The 21,923-nt window shown below is 39.5% G+C and overlaps 1 protein-coding gene across 2 annotated transcripts in view; it reads left to right on the forward strand.

The window, feature by feature from the left end:
* LOC132095465 (PTB domain-containing engulfment adapter protein 1) overlaps positions 1 to 21,923 on the forward strand; it is a 177,913-nt gene that overhangs the window by 92,010 nt on the left and 63,980 nt on the right. The window lies entirely within an intron of this gene.

The following is a 21,923-nucleotide window of genomic DNA, read 5'->3' on the forward strand; positions in this document are numbered from 1 at the left end:
CCCTGTACTTTGGTCGCACTGTAAGTATTGATTGTCTAAAATTAACCGGCTCATAAGAGTCATTTAAGGTTTTCAGCAAACCAGTCTTCATAACAAAACCAGTCTGAATGTTTACAATTTCAGATTAAGGCTGACTTGCCAACATTTGTCAACGAATCATTCAGACTTATAGCCTATTGTAAAAAGGTTCAATCAATTATTAGGGTTTAACCTAGAGCTGATTAATTGTTAAAAGAGTGCGATCTCGATTCAGATAACCACACAATCTCATTTTTAAATGACAGCGAGTCAATTAAACCTTTGACAAAGTTTTAACGGAACAAATCTATGTTCGCACTGCTGACACTTGAGAGAGCACTCACCATGTTTGGTTAAGAAACAGCTTCACAGTTTTTTCAACACCGTATCATTTCTGTCGTACAGGCATTCATATTATCACAGAAATACTGGGATGAAAGTTTATAATTCAGATATAAACATTGATGTCTATGGTAGCGCGACCAAATCAAATCCAGATCAAATCCGCATTTGAAAGTAACTGCCACGTAACGTTTGTGTCAATAAGTGCCTTAAAAATGTGTAATTGAATGAATCATTTATCTAAGAGAATCGTTCAAAAACACTGATTCATCCAGTAGGCATGTGATTGAGTCACTGAATCATTGATTCAAGCAACTTTTTCATAACTTTAATATTAAATTGGTTTATTAAATATATTATTTTAAATACATAGCCTATACACTACCAGTCAAGTTTTTTTTTTAACTGTAAGATTTGTAATGTTTTTTAAAGAACTCTCTGCTCACCAAGCCTGCATTTATTTGATCCAAAGTTCAGCAAAAACCGTAACATTTTTAAATATTTGTAGCCTACTATTCTATTTGAATATATTTTAAAATGTAATTTAGCCTGTTATTTTAAAGTAACATTTATCTGAAATAGAAATGTTATGTGACATTATAAATGTCTTTATCATCAGTTTTGATAATTTTAAAGGATCCTTGCTAAGTAAATTAATTCATGTAAATCCCCCCCCCCCCCCCAAAAAAAAAAATTGATTCCAAGCTTTTGAATGGTAGTGTATAATGTTACAAAAGCTTTTTATTTCAGTTGAATGTTCATATTAATATTTAAACAAAGAATCCTAAAAAATACTCAAGTGTTTTAAATATAGATAATAATAATAACAAAATGTTTCTTTAACAATAAGGGAAAATACAGCTGGGCATCACAGAAATAAATTACTGTTTAACAGATACTCACATAGACAACAGTTATTTAAAATAGTAAAAACGTTTCACAACATTACTGCTTTTGCTGTATTTTGTATCAAATAAATGCAGGTTTGGTGAGCAGAAGAAAATTCTTTAAAAACATAAAAAAAAACTTACTGTTCAAAGTCTTTTGGCTGGTAGTGTATATTAAAATGTTTATTAATTCATTCATATTAATTAAACACTTTTAAATAAACTGCACAAAAATATTTTGCCACACTTTATTTTGCTTAGTTGAGAAACGTGGGAAAATCGTGATTCTCAATTTATCCAGAATCGTGCAGCTAGTTTAATCAATCAATTAACTCAAAAAGAGTAGGCCTACTGGTTTACAATTTAGTCTTTATTGCGTGAAAAAAGGGATATTTCCTAATTTTACTGATCAGTTTCCTTTTTATTCCTGATTTGACATGTTAAAATCCTGAAATCCGGCCATAACACTCAGATTACTGGAACTAGATTTGGATTCTTTAGTGACTCACTGCTTTTGCCTGCCCTTTTGAATAGATGGTCTGTATCTGACTTTAGAGGAATGATGATTCACCTTTAGAGGAAGTATTAATGAAACTTAGACACTTAAATCCAAAGGGGATAGGTAGGTGCAAATGTTGCAGTTGCTGTGATGTCCAGTGGTAATCTCCTGGAGCACTCTAAATGGATTTTTATGTTTAACAGTAATCTCTCTCTCTCTGTGTGTGTGTGTGTGTGTGTTTAAATACAATATATTTGGATACAAAGGCTATTTCTGTTGTTCAGATTAAGTATAAATAACCCCTTAATGTTTCATATTCATTTTGAAGGTTTATTGTAAACTGAAGAAGTGGAAAATTTCCTTTGGCCTTGTTTCCCAGAATACCAGAAACCCTGCATTTTTTCATCACCCTCAAAAATTGCATATCAAAATATTCCATGCGCCAGAGCGTAATCTGCTACAGTATCTCAGTTCAGACCCTTATCCCTCATGAGACTGAATGCTGTTCTCATAACATCTCAATGCAGAGAGGACAAATTTAGAGACGTGAGCTTGATTTATGTTTTACAGTCTCAGGAACCTCTCTCAGGTTATTACAGAACAACACAACTTAACTAGATAGATAGATAGATAGATAGATAGATAGATAGATAGATAGATAGATAGATAGATAGATAGATAGATAGATAGATAGATAGATAGATAGATAGATAGATCTCTGTTACTGATATACAGTTACTGTTCTGAAAGGCTTGAAACATTATGGGTGGTGTGTGTAGTCTGGATAATGTATTCGGGAATGCATCCTCGTTCATCTCAGATGGGTCCCACAGATTGGTGTTTACCGTTTAGACCGGGTATGACTGGGGCAGACGAGCTCTCTTTCCTTTGTGCTGTGCTGGCCGATGTTGCCTGGAAACAGATGGAGAATCACAGTCCATCATGCATATATGGTGGTTATACAGTTAGTCTGCAGCCACAATGACTTGAACAGTTTACTCCCAAGAAATGTACCAAGTCAAGTGAAACTTGTAGACATCCTGTTAAAAATTGCTATCCTTAAGTCAGTTAGAAAAAGTAGGCATATTAAGGAAACCGTCTGAAATTGCCCCATTGAAATGAGTCTACAAATGACTCGCATTTAATTTTCCACCTGTACATCCACACTACTTCCTTTCACGTCATATTCTTCATGTTGAAGCTAGGTCAAGACAGCCTCCCAAATTCTTAAAAGCCCTTCAGTGTTACAACATACCTTTAACTCATAAAAAAACTGAAAGTTTAATTTTACTTAGAAATACAGTCAAAAGAGGAGATGATACACTTGAAAGACAGAGATTTTTTTTATTCTTATTATTTCCCAACCTGCAAACCACACTGAAATTCTTTAGAAGTAATTACATCACCTATGTCAAGATATAGAAAAGCAGGTAATTTAGCACACATGTAAATGCTAATATGTATTTAACAGTGGAAGACTGTGATTAATTGTATATGTTATTTTAAATAAAACAGAGTTGCTATTTGAAAATGAATGAGAAAATCACCTTTCAGTGTCTGAAGGTCATTATATTATTTGTGCTGGTTATAATAAGCTTCTTATGCAATTATTTATTGTCACCTGTGGGCAACTTAGTTTACATCTCAGTATGCAATACACTGGCATTTACAAAATAATAAAATAAAATAAAACAAAGTCAGAGCACTGAGACCGGAATGTTTTTAGTTTGGTGAAAACGGTAAAAACAACTGATAGGAAGGTTGAATAACTTGCTGACTCACTGTCGATGAACATTATTTTGAGACAGATGGAAAAATTTGTATGATAATTTATTTGCCAGCTTAATCTTAGAAATATCACAATGTATGTTTGACCTTTCATGCTGATATAAAGGAATAGTTCATCCAAAAATAAAAATGTAATCATTTCTGTTATCATGCTCACCATGGAATGAAAGTCAGTTTTCTATACAATGAAAGTCAGTGGAGACGGTGGAGACAGAAGATGTCAAGCTCATAAAAGCACCCTATTTACAAAAAACCCCCCCCAAAAAATGGACCTCATGAAAGTAGCACTTGACATCTCATTCAAAACTAAAAAAAAAAAAGTAAAGTAAATGATGACAGAATTTAAATATATTATTTAAATCTTCAGTGCGTATGTTACTTATCATAAACCCTCTCAATGGCTACCATCAATTATTTGGCTACCAACATTCTTCAAAACATTGTGCTCAACAGAACTTCGAGACTCATACACAGTGAAAGAATTTTCTTTTCCTTTCTTGCTGAACTCTCCATTAAATCCACTGACAAAAGAGAGCCAGTGGAAAAAAGTGAGAACTCACTATCTCTGAAGTGTTGTCTCTCTTAATGCAAAATAGTGCAGCTAACAGTTTCAAGATGCCATGCAATCAGACTCAACTACAGCTCTGTACGCTGAGATAGAGGAAAGATAGAGGATAAAGTGTCAGATCAAGTTACCCACTTATCCATCTTATGGAAAACAAACTGCTTCAGGTCACCTTGAACAATGGTTTGCCTAAAGCAAAGGATCGCTTTTCTATTTGGCCCTTGGATCCACTTTTCTGTGATTTCCTTAAAGCAAAATTTGAACGAGAGAGAGTTAACCGATTAATATGTATTTGGGTCTTTTGTTCATGTTATGTAAAAAGCCTGTAGGGTTTAATTCATTGCCAATTACCCTTTACAGGAAGTTGAGAACAAAGGCTTGCCGCCATCATAGTGATTCTAGCATAAAAATTCATAATCACTGATGAATCTGAGATGATTGCTTGAAGACATATTGGAGGCCACACTTATCATGGGCAGAACCTATCATCTGTTAAAGTCTTCACATTTGTTTTTTTTGTTTTTTTACATTAATAAACAAACATAATTATATTTTAGAGTTCAAAACAAAACAATTCTGTAATTTTCTAAATGTAAGCATTTATATGTTTAAAGCTGTAGATATAAAACATTGATTATTGGAGTATGTTAAACAAAAAGATCATAGGAATTGTTTCCGATAGTAAAGGCTGTTTATCTCTTTATGAGTTTGAAAACATCTTATGCGGAATATTGTAGGGTGTTGTTTAGACCTTTTATGTATTATATTTAATCTTTAAATACATTTATAAAGAAGTCAGCTTCCTGATTCGGTTCACATATTTTTTTTCTCAGTAAAATCTTCCAAGTTACATTTGAAAAAGTGACTGATAATGTGGAAAGTTGCCCGAAACCTTTAGACTGTAACTTTAACCCTAATTCTTTTCACTGAGCAAAGACTGTGTTTGTGAAATTTACTGGCAGAGCGGGATGTGTGGGATTGTATTCATTTACTGCTACACTAGAACACCGAAAAAAAGTAAAGAACAGATTGCTGAAGTCTCCATAATAATAACATATCATCTGTATCAGCAAATCATGGTCCATTTAGACAATAATGTTAGGGTAAATGTATTCTGAATAATATGTTTTGATATGTAATGGTTTTATCTCTTTTACCCATTTGGAAAAGCACATTTTCAATTAAAATATTATGTTGATAATATTTTGGAGCTTGAACCAGACTGAGGCATCTCATCCACTCGGCTGCTGTGTTTAGCACAAGAAGCCACATCACAGCATTTTACAAGGCTATTCCATTTTCAGCAGCATCATTTGAGGATGTAATCAGCAGTTAAATCACTTATAACGTGGAATCATTTTGTATATAAAAAGGCAGGCATATTTTTTATGCAATGCCATTTCAGAGGGGTTGCAGAACTGATAATAATGCATGGTTTGTATTATAGCTGAGGGGAAAAAAATTAAGAGATTATTATTAAGCAATTTAGTCAATGTAATGTCTATATTGACTTACCCGAATAATGAAAGTATACACACACACACACACACACACACACAAATGTATATATATATATATATATATATATATATATATATATATATATCCTCCTGACTACCAGTTATGAAGTTTTGTCCTCTGTAGAGGACATTAATTTTTTGTGATTTCTCTGAAACCTTACACAGTTGTACAAAGCACATTCAGGGCTTTTCAGAGATCCCAAATGATTAGAGGTTTGACTATAACAACTCCCTCTCCTTGGTCTTTAAAAATGGCTTACATTCGTTTAGTGATCAAATGTGATATATAATATTTTGTAATTATCATTTGAATCTGACTCGTTTTCAAATTGTTTGTCATAAATCAACATCTCATAAAAATGTTACGGGGTTTCAAATCAAAATATGACCTTCTGTTATAAAACATTGTATGAAACATTGATTTCATACATGTACACTGTAGAGGACACCATTAAATGCAAAATATGTAAGATTTTTGTTTAAAGGGGTCATATGATGCAATTTTAGGTTTTCCTTTCTCTTTGGAGTACAAGCTCTTGGAAAGAAGATCTGTGAAGTTGCAAAGACTAAAGTCTCAAATCCAAAGAGATATTCTTTATAAAAGTAAACAGCTGGTTCTAACACGCCCCCACATATCTAAGACACTATGTGGGAAGATTTGCATAATGCTTCCCAGACGTTCATGCAAAGAAAGAAGGTGTACCTTTTATTCTTGTTGTAGTATTGTTGTTGCCGCTGCCACCATGTTGAATAGACAATAATCCACTTCGTCATGCTGGTCGCTGAGGAAATACATCAACTATGCACTGTGGATTGCCGGATCGGCTTTCACCGTGGACGAAGTGGAGTCCAGCCCGGGGTCGTCACATGTGGTTGCTGCAAGCCCAATGGACGCTCCTTCATAGAATCCACTGGCCACGCCGTTCTCAAGCCGCCCTCCGCTCACTCTAGGCCTCCGGTGTAGGCTCACTCAAGGCTGTGGTGTATGACGCTGTTTCGTTGAGAAAGTGAAACTACTTTGTTTGACCTTCCAAAAGAGTACACAACTAGAAATCATGTTTATATCACATTTATAATGGGTTTCTTGTTTATGTCTCGTCGCTCTGGCCGGACAGGGCATCACAATATGTTAAGGGGAGTAACATTTCCATCCCACGCTTGAGTTATTCAGCCAATAACAACACACTGGATAGCTGACCAATCATAGCACACCTCGTTTTTTAGACCGATGAGCCCTGTAAAAATTGATGCGTTTCAGAAGGCGGAGCATAGAGGAGCATATGCAGTTTAAGGTTTTTGAACCTTAAACTGCATAAACACGTTCAATTACACCAAATACATGAAATAATGTTCTTTTTAGCAGCATCATATGACCACTTTAATTAAAATATCCAAAAACCACTAGAAGAGTGTTTATATATTTTGCCGGCTTGTGTACTTACATTACCAAAAATGTAGACTGTGGCATAATAAAAGCTCCGCTGCTTTCGAGCCACGTGTTGCGCTTGTTCAGCAGCCTCGTTTCATTTCGAGGGCTTTCAGCCTCACCCTGTTTTGTTCTACTAAGTTAATAAATCATTAGCTTATCCATGAACAGGATAAGTCCCGTCAGATTGCATCGGTTGTGGGGATGAAGACCACAACTCCCAAGATTCCACACTCAGTCACGGAGTCATCAAACTTCTTTGATTGTTTTGAATACATCCTCTAGCGACAAAAGATTACATATTGTGCCTTTAAAGCATGTTTATTAAACATATTGGGAGACACACAACAAATGAATAGAGAAAAAATTATATATCAATATACCTATGAAATATTATTATTAAAATCTTGCCAATTATTACTCACATTATTGCACTTATTTTTTCACTCTATGTTGCCCCAAAAAACACATTAATATGCAAATTAGATACAGTTTATAGATACATTATATATAATGGTAAACTTGTTTAGTAGATAAATAAAAATGGTCATTAAAAATATCTTTCATAATATACTACTGTAGACGAGCATCATCTTTATATAAAGTTTGGTATAAAAAAATTAAAACTGATTTGTGATTAAAACAAAAATCACACAGTCTTTGCCTTTTTAATGCCTATTCATGTCTTTTTATAAAAAAATATTTGTTTAAATTTTTTCCAGTTGTCTTCAACAGAGGACATAGCATAACATATGAATAAAATATAATTTTTCAAAAATGTTATTTAAAAAAAAAAAAAAAAAAAAATGTATGCTCTCAACAATGTAATGGTATGACAATATTCTAAATTCACAAAACTTTTTTTCCCTGGTAGTCAGGAGGAGATTTACATATACATACATAAGATTGTCCATGTCCAGCATTACAGGTCAGTTCTATTTTCTCTGTAGGCTACATTGCAATTTTTTTTAAGACAAAGAGGCGAGATTATATAATAATTCCACATTTTTACTATGTTTTAATTTATATATATATATATATATATATATATATATATATATATATATATATATATATATATATATATATATATATATATATATATATATATATATATATATATATATATATATATATATATATATATATATATATATATATTTTACCTTCATGTTTAACATTACCTGACTTAAACGACATTCGTTTGATTCAATAAAACACTTTTTTTTAATGTAAAAAGGAGATATGTTCCCATAGTGCTTTTCAGCACACTGTTGTGTTAGGTGGTTATACTACCCAAATAAAAAGTCCCAGTCTTTTGATATTTTAGTAACTATGGCTAAGGTTACTCCTGAGTCAGTGAAGTCTTGTGGAGAAAAGTAATAGTACACCTTTCCGAAATAAGCTATAAAAAAGAGGTACCGTATCATTCATGTATATAGTACAAATTAAACAAAACATATTTAATATTTTGAGGCTTGTTCAGTCTTCTTTCTTCAATATGAATAGTAGGCTAGACTTTAAATCACCACTAATTCAGATTTTTTATTTATGAATACTTTAATTTGTTTACCAAGTTGAGACTGCTACGTTTTGAGTGGAAGGTGATGTATCAGACCAATAATGACTGTGCAATTTTCACTTTATTATGCCTAATGCTCTTATTCTCATGCACAGATGAACAATAAGTACCATTCTCATAATTATCGGATTAAGATTTAAGAAACCAAATGAATCATGGAGAAAAACTAAGAAACAATTCCAGCATATGGTCGCAAAGAACAGCTGGAGTTTGGACCTCATGGGGGATGAGAGCAAATAAACACACTAACTCGGGCCAAATATATTAAATGGCACCTTTGTGTCCCATTTCTTCTTACTTTAAAACAAATATTGACTCTAGCTGTGGCACTGAAGATGATATTTTTAAACAAACAGATTGCACATTTGAATATTGTGCAGTGAATATTGTTCAACACAGACACATTAAATGTGAAATCCTTATTTCTTTGTTGAAATATGGAAGTGCAAAATCATGCACAAGGATGCAAAATGTGATAATCATTTTATTTACTGACAAGTTTGCATTACTTAAAGTCTCACAAGTCTTGCCTGGTTTAGTTTTGCCTAAATTATAAAGTAATGCTACAATTTCTTCACAGAAAAGCAGACTGTCTGATTCATCTAGTAAGCATTCCAAAGTTACTTTCTGAGAAGTTTTCCTTTGTTAATTGTCTCTCCATGAGGAAGAGGCTCACTGTGGCCGTATGGCAGGGATGCACTGAATGTTTTATTACTCTAAGGCCAACATGTCACTACACCTCATTGTATTCATCACAGTATCGGAGTATCTAAATGGTTCTGCCTGCCTGCAATATGTCTGCATAATGGTTAAAAAAAAGTCAGGTTTTTTTTTTCTTCATTAAATTTCCTCTGTTTAGCAGGCTGCCACCTCAACAGTGCCCACCCAGGTGAGCACAACTCAAAAACTGCATTCCGCAGAGGATTATATGATCTCAGTATTTCCCTCCTTAAATTCCGTTGAAGTGAGACTCCCATAAGATGTCTAATGAGGCAAAAACTGATTCAGGGTTGGTTTTGAAGAGGCAGGTGGGAGGAAAAACATACCGATGCTGACGCTGGAACCCACAAGACAGAGCTGTCGACTCTCATTTAGATGTCTTACTGGAGACAGTGCCAAAAGTGTTTTTCTACATTTGCTTGGAATAATCACAGAAAACTCTCAGAGCTCAACTTTTGCTTTGAGGAAGAGGAAGCAAAGACAAAGGCATGCCTGCCATGCCCAACGCAAATCTGGAATACTAGTTTAGCAAGTCTAATGAAGTTCACTTACAGAGTAAGAGAAGTGCTACTTAAATTTAACAGATTACATCACCCAAAATGAACATTCTGTTATTATTGAATCACCCCCATGTTCTGAACCTGCATGGCCTGTTTTTTCTTTCTTTCATGGAACAGAAATTAATTTGTGAATTATAAAACTAGTCATGAAATAGCTCTGTGTGAAATCTAAGTTAATATTTACTCATCTTCACCACTAGAGGACTGTTAAATGCTGGGTCAATGAGTTAAACTCAAGAACCTTATTAGGTCATTCAGACCAGCTTTGTGAACTGGAGCAAATTATTCATTGATAATAAAGCTCCAAAGAACTTCAGATATCACTACTTTTCTCATAAACCCACGGTCTCCCATATTTCAGTAAATAACAGTTTGACAAGGGTCAGTAAATGAAAGTGAAGTGATGTGTGGTATGTTGACTCATAATTAGAAATTTGTGCTCTGCATTTAAAGGAACACGCCAATATTTTTGAAAATAGGCTCATTTTCCAACTCCCCTAAAGTTAAACAGTTGAGTTTTACTGTTTTCGAATGCATTCAGCTGATCTCTGGTCTGGCGGTAGCACTTTTAGCTTAGCATAGATCATTGAATCGTATTAGACCATTAGCATCTCACTCAAAAATGACCAAAGAGTTTCTATATTTTTCCTATTTAAAACTTGATTCTTCTGTAGGTACATTGTGTACTAAGACTAACGGAAAATGAAAAGTTGTGATTTTCTAAGCCAATATGACTAGGAATTATACTCTCATTCCGGTGTAATAATCAAGGAACTTTGCTGCCGTACTATGGGTGCAGCACACACACACACACACACACACATATTTTCATGGACAATAATAAAATATCATAAAATCCTGCCCAACGTTTTAAGTAATTTTGCATATAGATTTTTTTCTTTCAGGTGTTTAACCTATATTTTGAATTATGCTTGTATTGTGTAGTAGTTTAGGGTTAAAGAAAATGTCCATAAACTTAACAGAAAATATAATGGTAATTTTCTGACAGGACATGTTTTTCTATGAATGGATTATGGATTACAGCGTTATTATTTTTATCATTGTCACAGTTTGTTTAGAATGAGTGAATTTAGGCTATGGTTAGTTCTTGATGGTTTAGCATTACGGTGTTGAATAGAGATCTCACTGACACTGCAATAAACAAAAAAAGCCCATTACCACATTTTAACTGGAACTCTTTTATCATTCAAAGTAGAGCTTTTCCCATAAACCAGACATCTCTTCTTGCTATGTGCTGGGATTTTAAGGGAAAGTCCAGGAAGGTCACAAACTCCTGACTGAAAAGTCAGCGCTCAGGAACAGTGCCAGCAGACCAGAACAAAATCATCCTTGTGGGGGACAAAAAAAAATATTGCAGAGAAGATTTCCCTTGGACAAATTTACCGTTTCTATGACACTGCCATCTCTTATTTCAGTTGTTGGAGAAAAGCCCAAGATTCCGTAGGTTAAGCAATCCAGTGTTCTGGAACATTCAGTTCAAACCTTTATTATCAAAAAAAAAAAAACCTGTCAAACTCCTCTGGACAGTTGCAAGGAGAGAGGTGAGTAGGCCTTGAGACAGTAGATTGATACGAAAACACCACATTTTCCTTATAGCATAGTATGTTTTGAAATGTTTGGTCTTCCAATGGACAAGAAACACTAAATGTTGCCTAATATTAATATAATTGGGAAACTACACTGTTATGACTGATATTAACCTGAGAGCATTTTAAATTAAATGAAAGCTTATATATACATTTATATTATTTCTATAGTTGCTAAGGCAACATTTCTTTAGAACTAAAATATCAAACTAATAATTGAATAAAATATTATTTATTTTAGATTTTTTAAAATAAAAAAATAAAAATGAATAAAACATCAAAATTACTTAATATTAAATTGAAAACAGAAAAACAAATTGAATTTTTAAAAAAAAAATTTACAATAGTGTATCAATATTACAATAAAAGACACTGTTTGAGAACAACAATGACATTATATACAATAATTTAAAGTCATCAAATAAGCTAAATATCGAAAGTGATAACATACTGTATTAACTGAAAAATTATATTTCAGTACATTTTGATATTACCAGTAGGCTGAAGACCACGACTTATCATCTAATTTGGTACTAACTGTCACTAATTGTTTTCAGATGTTAACTCTCATAGCAAAAAATTGTCTGAAAAATTTGCCTAGCCTTTATTTCAATTAATTTCAAGTTTATTTGTATAGCGCCTTTTATGATGCAAATAATTGCAAAGCAACTTTACAGAAAATTACGTTTCTATAATACTTTAATAGTATAGTATACAGTATATACATATTCATTCATGTTAATATTAATTAATTTTAATGGGATATGCAAAACAGATTGGATTGCATCAGCTACTACAGCTGATGACTGAGAACAGATTTCCTTTTTTATTCTAGTATTAGGCTTTAAAGGCTTCAGGTAGTGTTCAGCCACAGCCATAATCAGAACTACTTTAGTATCTTATAACTTAACTGTTTCTGCGATGTGGACTTCCATGATGAGTTATGTGATGTCCTATAACTTAATTAGAGGAGACACAGTCTAAAGATTTTTTTTTCTTCAAGAATCATTTTCTAATTCAGTTTATTAATCTGCGCAAAGACATCGCGAGCTGTCAGACTAGAGAAACCTCATTATTCAATACACCTGAGGAAACTGACAGGCCCTGTAATGAGATTCTCACTCAGTGCTTTTGCAGTCTCATACTAAACAGTGCAGGGGGCTGCTGAGTAACGCTCTAGAATAAAAGCATGTAAGTGGATCAAGAAAAATGTGATTACGTTGGTTCAGAATAAATGGATGCTCTTGATGTCCCATGACTATTTCGCAATTGGCTTGTTGAAGCAGTGTCACTCTCACTAACATTATAGACCTGAATTAAAAAATGTATTTTTAATTGAATGACCCCCAGTGCTCCTTTGTTGTATTGAAATTGTCATTTGCTAATTATAGGGACAAAAATGTACCTTTATTTTTCAGTTATGAAAAACACAAGAAACCAGAATATTTATTAAACTGTATGTCATGATTAAAAAATGTAATTCTGATGTAGATGTATCATTCAGATACCATGTAAAGTACCATTTAGATTCAGTTGCTGACCTTTTCTGCAGGGTTACATTTAACACCAGTAGGTGGCGCAAATCTTTGTTTGGTCATGAGTGAAGATCACATAATCTGAATGATCAAAGATGCGACCTTGGAATATCTGGATGTGTCTGTGACACTTCCTCTTGCAGTGTGAAATGTGTTTTGACTGGAAAAGACATCGTCGACGACCTACAAGCAATGAGAAAGCAAAATACAGGGCAAGGGAAATTTTAGGGGGAGCAGTCTTATGTGATTTCCTGTATTGCTGTATTGCGTCTTTTGTAAACTATACTGAAACTTTATTGAGTTGTTGAGGTTTCTTCCAAGTGAAATATTATGCAAACAAACAAACAAATAGTCTTCGTTATCTTTGTTTAAAGCTACTCCTTTTTTTAGATGCACATATTCTGCACAATAAAAGGAGAACATTTGCAATGCATCCGTCAGATTTCAGCTTCAGATCCCACCATGCATAGGTTAATTTATTCATACTGGCTACATACATATGTTTGTGCGGTAATTTTAAGTATGTTGATTATTGTGTGTTTATCTGACATCCTAACAAATCAGTCTAGCATGTTGTTATTCGCTTGAATTCATTATTGAAGTCATTATTCATGCCTTTTCAAATAGGCTATTAAGCATTAGCCACATCCATAATGAAATGCTTTGACTCTATACTTGTTTTGTACATTTTAATCATTTGAATTTATCAGAAGTTTTCAATTTTGCATGTATTATTGGTGTTACATTGTAAAATAAATAAATATATAAAATAGTGGTATTAAATATTTTAGTCTGCTCAGTAGTGTTTTGATATGCAATTGTTCCTGTTGCAAAAAATAAAAAAAATAAAAAAAATAAAAAAATTGTTTACAATTATGGTAAACTATTGAATTGAAACCCAGAAAGGTATTTTATCTAAATACTTCCAGAAGGGGGATTATTTTTTGTCTTGGTGCTAAACCTATCTATTTATTTGAAGTTGGACTTGAAGTTTAAGATCTTCCTTTTGGCTTTACAGTGTTGTAAGGTGCTCTTTCCTTTAAAGTGCTCCTTATCAAAATCTGTCTTTGGCCTTTCTCTTATTTTTAGTCTCAACACGTACCAGGCTCACCTTTATGAGAATATCACTCCCATCAGACACTAAGACAAATGTCATTTCTGAGATGAAGTTTGTCAAAAGCTTTGACTATAACGGGGATGACTATTAAAAAAAATGAATGTGAGCTTTGGGGAACTGCATAGAAGGCATTGAGTTAGTAGCACAGCTTATGCTACTGCTGCTGCATCAAACTGTGGAGAGTTGGGTCTGGATAATAAATGAAGACTGAACTCAATTTTGGTTGAAAAATTGCATTTTTAACTTGAACCTGATGCCTTGTGGCTGGATCTCTCCATCATCGGTGACATTCTGTCAAGGTTAAAAAATGGTGTTTACTAGTCAACTTATTAATGTCACTGTTCTCATCTTTTCTATAATTTTGTTGACAGTCACCCGATTTATAAAACTGAAGATAAAGTTAATAATTCGACAAGTATCAGACAGACCTTACTGTCTTTGCAGACTATACCACGGGCCTCAGATAAGCTGCTCACTTTCATTTTACATCTGTGCTCTTCGACTTTCATACTTAAATTATCTTGTTTATTTTCGCAGTGTACTACTGGACAGTTATGCTTGATAAAAACACATTTTGATGTCTTAAAGTCAACATGGAACAGCATTAACATCTATATTTTATGTACAACCCTTAATATTCCCATTCCTGTACACTCATAAAGTTGTTGTATAGAAATACTAAAATATGCATCAAGATGACCTATTCGCATATTCTCGTTCATTTTATCTCAAGGGTGGCATAGCATTTAAATAGCGAAAGGTTAATGGCATTACAATGACTTCCTCAAACAGGTTATTGATTAAGTACTCATTAACGTTTGGATGCTCTCCAGCTGATGCAGCATATACTGTAATGCTCCAGACTCGTGGCCATATGGGCCTGTTATACACATATGATAGCCAGTCCAAAAGTTCTGTTGCTATAACATTTTACTGCTGATAGATTTCCTCCTTTCATTGGTATACCACATGCAGCATTAAAAAAATACGACCCACTGTGTGGGAGCTAAAGCACTGACAGTTAAGAGCATGATTAATGCATGACAATATGTTGAACGTGAACTACTTGGAGTATATATGAGCTTGTTTTCAGTGAGATACATGAAATATGGACTGTGCTATGCTAACAGAGTCCACATTTTGTCAGTTATGGTTGACTCTTTACAATGATTTCTGTTGTTTGGTACTAAGCTAAATATATTTTGGTAACACTTTATTTTAAGGTGTCCTTGTTACTCGTTACAGGTACTTAATATAATAATAACAATCAATTATGCATAATTACATGCAAGTAACTCTAAACCAAACCCTAATCCTAACCCTAAACATACTATAGGTGTTCCGAAAACAGATGCAACCGGTTCTTGACTCGAGAACGTGTCAATGTTTCGTTCGTTATCTGGCTCGGTGTTCATTTTCAGTTCTCTCTACTCAGCAGTTCAGTCAGTGTACTGTTTGAGTAAATGAATTACTCCGGGATATTAATTAGTTTTAACTCAGAGAGAGTGTCAGCCAAGTTAAAAAAAGTAAACAGCTTAAGTCATTTGTGGATTAATGCGTATTGGAGACGCGAACTGTTTCAAACAATTCAGTTAGATTTGGTGAACTGGTTCAACCGGTTCACTAAGAATAAAGTCGTGTTTTTTTTTTATTTTTACAATATACCAAAATGTATTTTGGATGCTTCAACAAATTCTAACTGATCCTCTGATGTCACATGGACTACTTTGATGATGTTTTTATTACCTTTCTAACCATGGACAGTATACCGTACATAGATTTTCAATGGAGGGACAGAAAGCTCTTGGACTAAATCTAAAATATCTTAAATTGTCTTCCGAAGATGAACGGAGGTCTTATGGGTTTGGAACGATATGAGGGTGAGTCATTAATGACATTATTTTCATTTTTCGGTGAACTAATCCTTTAATTATATATACTTAAGATGTTTTAAGCCTTCATTTGTGGGAGGGCCACAAACCCAGAAACCCTGATTCTGATCATGTGATCTCAACACGTCTGACCCTTTGAGGAGAACGTACTCGGTTACTAACGTAACCTCGGTTCCCTGAGATGAGGGAACGAGTACTGCGTAAGCTAGCTTACGCTATGGGAAAAGGTCCCCTTTTCTCGAGAATATGAAGCCAAAAATTTAAATTTAAATAATGTAAAACGCAGTGCTGCAGCACAGCAGACCTAAGCAAAGCGGCTCGCGCGCTTATTGGCTGTGCTGTGGCAACTGCAGCAACCTATGGTGAGGCGGCGGAGAGGGACGAACCAATGGGGGCGCTTCGCGCCCATTGGACGTCAGAGCGCGCCAAAATAGGCGTGGCTGGAACTATATAAGCCACCGCTTCGCCATAGGGATCAGGTTTTAAATCGACTGAAGCGATCACCCGGTCCGAGCACATAGCACGGCAGGTTACGCAGTACTCGTTCCCTCATCTCAGGGAACCGAGGTTACGTTAGTAACCGAGTACGTTCCCTTTCGAGAATACTCTCGTACTGCGTAAGCTAGCTTACGCTATGGGAACACAATGTAAAACGCCGTGCGTGCTCGGGAACTTCGACCTGTCACAGCCCGAGGCGAGAGCCCGGGGCTTTATAGCAGGAGAAATCCCAGTCCCAACAGCCAACCTTAGTGAGCTTTATATAGGGAACGAAAAAAGGGGGACGTGATAAGGCTTAGCACGTCTATATAGAAAGTACCCTGGCCTGCAGGGCAGGGACTTGCAGATTATAGAATCTAATAAATGTGGACGGAGAGGCCCAGCCTGCCGCCGCACAGATATCATCCAGTGGTATCCCGCAGGACCACGCCCATGACGAGGCCATACCTCGGGTGGAATGGGCTCTGATGCCGAACGGGCAGTGAAGGCCTTTAGATTTGTAAGCCAGCGAGATAGTGTCTACTATCCATCGCGATAGGCTCTGCTTCGTGGTGGCGAGACCTCGGGTGCGCCCACCAAAGCATATGAAGAGCTGGTCCGACCTCCTGAATGAGGCGGAGCGCACAATATAGGTTTTGAGAGCCCTGATGGGGCAGATGAAGCTCGCGTTGCTTTCGTCGCTTTGCGAGGAAAGGGCTGACAGCGAGATGACCTGTGCTCTGAACGGTGTTGAGAGCACCTTGGGGACATAGCCGTGTCTTGGTCTGAGAATGACTCTGGAGTCATTAGGCCCAAACTCGAGACAGTCAGCGCTTACAGATAGCGCATGTAAATCCCCCACTCGCTTGACTGAGGCCAGAGCCAGTAGAAAAGCGGTTTTGAACGAAAGAAGCTTCATATCGACAGACTGAAGCGGTTCAAAAGGGGGGCCCTTTAAGGCCTCTAGGACCGTAGACAGGTCCCAGGAAGGGATTGAAGGGGGTCGGGGAGGGTTCATCCGACGAGCTCCCTTAAGGAAACGAATGACCAGTTCGTTTTTTCCCAGTGATAGGCCGGCCACCGGAGCATGAGAAGCTGCAATGGCTGCCACATACACTTTGAGCGTAGACGGGGATCTGCCCGCATCTAAACGCTCCTGTAGGAAGGAGAGTATCTCCGTCACATCACATAAGTGAGGGTCTAGGTTCCGTGTCCCGCACCAGGTGGAGAACACTGACCATTTCTGCGCGTAAAGGCGCCTGGTTGAGGGCGCTCTGGCTTCCGTAATGGTCCTTAACACTCCCTCAGGGAGGTTCCCGGGTACCCGTTGAGGGGCCATACATGAAGGGCCCAAAGTTCGGGGTGGGGATGCCAGAGCGCGCCCTTCAGCTGCGTGAGGAGATCTTTCCGCAGCGGTATTGGCCATGGGGCTGTACTGGACAGCTGCATCAGCTCGGAGAACCAAGGTTGGGTCGTCCAGAGTGGGGCTACTAGCAGCATAGCACATCTGCTCTTCCTGACCCGATCGATGACCTGCGGTAGCATCGCGACCGGTGGGAAGGCATAAAGCGGGCGTCTGGGCCAATCGAGGGCCAGCGCGTCCCTGCTCTTTGAAAAATATATTGGGCAATGAGCGTTGTCTTCTGAGGCGAAGAGGTCGACCTCTGCCCTGCCGAAGATGCTCCACATCAACTGAACCGTTTGTGGGTGAAGAGACCACTCCCCAGGGGGAACATTCGCCCTGGAAAGCATGTCCGGGCCCCGGTTCAGGATGCCAGGCACATGCGCTGCCTTTAGCGAGCGCAGATTGTAATGTGCCCATGTCAGAAGACGTTCGGTCAGGGTGTGCAAGGTTTTTGACCTGACACCACCCTGGCGATTTATGTAGGCCACCACTGACATGCTGTCTGATCTGACCAGAACGTGGTGGCCCTTTAAAAATGGGAGGAAAGCTTTCAGGGATAGTTCGACCGCTATCATCTCCAGACAGTTTATGTGTAACAGTCGCTCCCGGCTCGACCAGAGGCCGGAGGCAGACCTGCCCTCGTACAGGGCGCCCCAACCGAGGTTGGATGCATCTGTCGAGACTACTTTCCATTTCGAGACAGCGACCGTGCTTACGCCTAACTGATACCAGTTGGCTATTTTCCAAGGGGCCAGAGCTGTGATGCAGCCGTGGGTCACCTTGATGCGCGCGCGGCCGGAAATCCAGGCGCGCGCTGGAACACGGTCTCTCAGCCAGCGTTGTAGTGGGCGCATGCGCAGCAGGCCCAGTTTGAGAACCGCAGAGGCTGATGCCATCAGACCTAGCATTTCTTGAAATCGTTTGAGCGGGTAAAGAGACCCGGCTTTGAACGACACGGCTAGATGCTGAATAGTGAGAGCGCGCTGTGACGTCAGACGCGCTGTACACGTCACAGAGTCTATGTCTATCCCCAAAAAGGAAATCCTCTGGCTGGGAGACAGAGCGCTCTTGACAGTGTTGATCGTGAGACCCAGGCATTCTAAATGGCTGAGGATCCAGGATCTGTGTGTCGTCAGTAGTTCCTCGGAATGGGCTAAAACTAGCCAGTCGTCGAGGTAGTTCAATACTCGCACTCCCCGCATTCTCAGGGGTGCGAGAGCGGCATCCATGCACCGTGTAAACGTACAGGGCGCTACGGAGAGGCCGAATGGAAGAACCATGTACTGATAAGTCTGCCCCTCGAAGGCGAATCTCAAGAATGGCCTGTGATGAGGTGCTATTTGAATGTGAAAGTAAGCGTCTTTCAGATCCACTGAGAAAAACCAATCCCTCGGGCGAATTTGCGCGAGTATTTGTTTGGTAGTTAACATTTTGAACGATCGCGCCATAAGCGCTTTGTTCAAACGTCTGAGATCTAGGATGGGTCTGAGACCGCCATCCTTTTTTGGTACGAGGAAGTAGCGGCTGTAAAAGCCTGACTCGCGCTGCGCAGGGGGGACAGTTTCTATCGCCCCTTTTGCAAGAAGGTTTATCAGTTCGGCGCGAAGGACGTGTGTCATTTCGCTTTTCACTTTCGTTTCGACCACGGCGCGAAAGCGCGGCGGTCTGCGAGCGAACTGGAGCGAGTAACCTCGTTTTATTATATTCAAAACCCAATTTGATATGCCGGGGATGGCCTGCCATGCAGCGGCTCATGCGGCTATGGGTTGAATGTGCTTCGGGCACTGGCCGCCTGTTATGAGGGGACCAGTAGCTCGAGTATGCTGTGCTTGGGACACTGTGGTGACAGCGCTTATTTGTAGGGTCGCGCACTGAGAAGTGGGCACGCGCGCTACATTTAGAGCACCTCCGGCGCGAGCGGGAAGGTGGGCATGAAAGGGGACCCGAGTGTGTTTTTGTGACACTTGGGGGAGTGTGTATACATGTAGGGGTGCGTACTGTGTAGTGGGCACACTGCCTACATAGAAAAAGCTCTTTTTGTGCTTTATTGAGGTCGCCGTGAAAACAGCGTTTGTGTGCAGGCGTGCGTGCATTGTAAAAGGCTCGTTTACTGCAGTATAGACATCTCCAACCGCCTTTAGTGAGGGGATTGGGGGAAGTATGTGAGGTTTCTTGTGTGGTGGTCTGGCCGCAGCGGGACTTAACCACGGTCTTTTCAGCACGAAGGTCAGGAGGGCTTCGGAGGCTCGGGGTTCAGCACAATCCTGGGCCGAGGTCCCCGTCTCTCTGGCGGTTTGCGGCTCGTAGAGCGAGAGCGGTGCTGGGTTTTGGTCGCTGGGCGAGACTGTAAGTCTGGCTGCGATGGCTTCGAGGTCTGAGGGGGCGGCGCATTTCTACGGCGTCCCGCAGCAGAGCTAGAGCGTTTCGGCAGGAAGTGTCTCATTGCTTGTGACGTCTTCTGAGCCTCAGTGAAGCGTTCAGCGAAAGCCTTAACCGACTGGCCAAAGAGGCCGGAAGGCGAGATAGGAGAGTCAAGAAAGGCGGATTTGTCGGCGTCTTTCATCTCCGTGAGCGTGAGCCAGAGGTGTCGCTCTAAAACAGCGAGGCTTGCCATGCTTCGGCCGATCGCTTGTGCTGTGGTCTTTGTCGCACGCAGGGCTAGATCAGTAGCGCTGCGGAGATCTTTAAAGTCATAGGTATCTGGGGCAGACTCGTCCAGGTTACGGAGAAGTCTGGCCTGAAAAACCTGCAGCACAGCCATGGTGTGTAGAGCCGAAGCAGCTTGACCAGCGGAGGTGTATGCTCGGCCAGCGAGAGCTGAGGTGGTGCGGCACGGTTTGGATGGATGCACAGGCTTTGACCGCCATCCTGCGGCTGAGGGCGGGCAGAGGTGTGCAGCAATTGCCTCCTCGAGAGGGGGGAGGCTCTCGTAACCATGGTCTCGGGCGCCGTCGACAGAGGAGAGCGCTGACGAGACAAAAGTTTTCAAGCGTGCGGAGAATGGGGCTTTCCACGACTTCGTGAGTTCATCGTGAACTTCCGGGAAGAAGGGGGCGTTTCTTTGCGGAGGGGCCGAAGGGCGCCCCTGCAAGAACCATTCGTCCAGCCTGCTTTTAGCGGGCTCGTCTGGAGGAGACCAGTCGAGCTGAAGGTCGCTGACAGCCCTTGTAAGCACGCGAGTAAGCTCCGCGTCGATATCGGCGCGTTGTCCGGTGCAGCTGGGGGCTGTAGGGGGGGGGGGGGGGGTCCGCAATGGAGCCCGACCATTCCTCACTACTGGACGCGGCGAGAGAAAGGCTGTCGTGTCTGTCCTCTTCCGCCTCAGGCGCTCCGAAGGAGAAGGGGGCGCTGGTGAGCAGAGACTGGCGCTGCTCGTCCACGAAGAGGACAGGCGAAGGAGAGAGAGCGGGCGAGGCACGCGGGGAGTGTTCCGGCGTGAGCTCGCGTGTAGCAGTGTGCTCAGGCATTCTCTGATCGCGGCGTTTCTTACGCGGCACTTGAGAGAGAAGAGGCGGAGCAGGTGGAGCATCGTGGCTGGTTTGAGCTAATCGAGCCCGCAGGGTCGATATAGCCATGTTGTCACACTCAGGGCAGCCGCCCTTGGAGAGTGCGTTCTCAGCATGCTCGCGGCCCAGGCAGGAGACACAGAGGATGTGGCGGTCCTCGCTGGGCAGAGGGCCTCGGCAGGAAGCGCAGGCCCGAGGCATTTGAAACAACGCCTCGAATTTTGGAGAAAAAAGTGTGATGCAGCGGCAAACACACTAGCTTTATAAAGGATATAGTCACGCCGGATGGCGCAGCAGGAAGCGAGTGCTGAAGGCGGCGTCGAGATGAAGCACGAGCCGACGTCCTCAGATCTGCGTTGCAGTGCTATCCCGCTGAGAGGCTTTTCGACGGCATGTAGAGGCTTTTCCGGAGAAGACAGCGAAGTGCAGGTGAGATCGCTGAAGGAGATGAAATCTGATCCCTATGGCGAAGCGGTG

This window comes from Carassius carassius, chromosome 19 (genome assembly GCF_963082965.1).
Source record: "Carassius carassius chromosome 19, fCarCar2.1, whole genome shotgun sequence".
In the NCBI taxonomy this organism is placed as follows: Eukaryota; Metazoa; Chordata; class Actinopteri; order Cypriniformes; family Cyprinidae; genus Carassius; species Carassius carassius.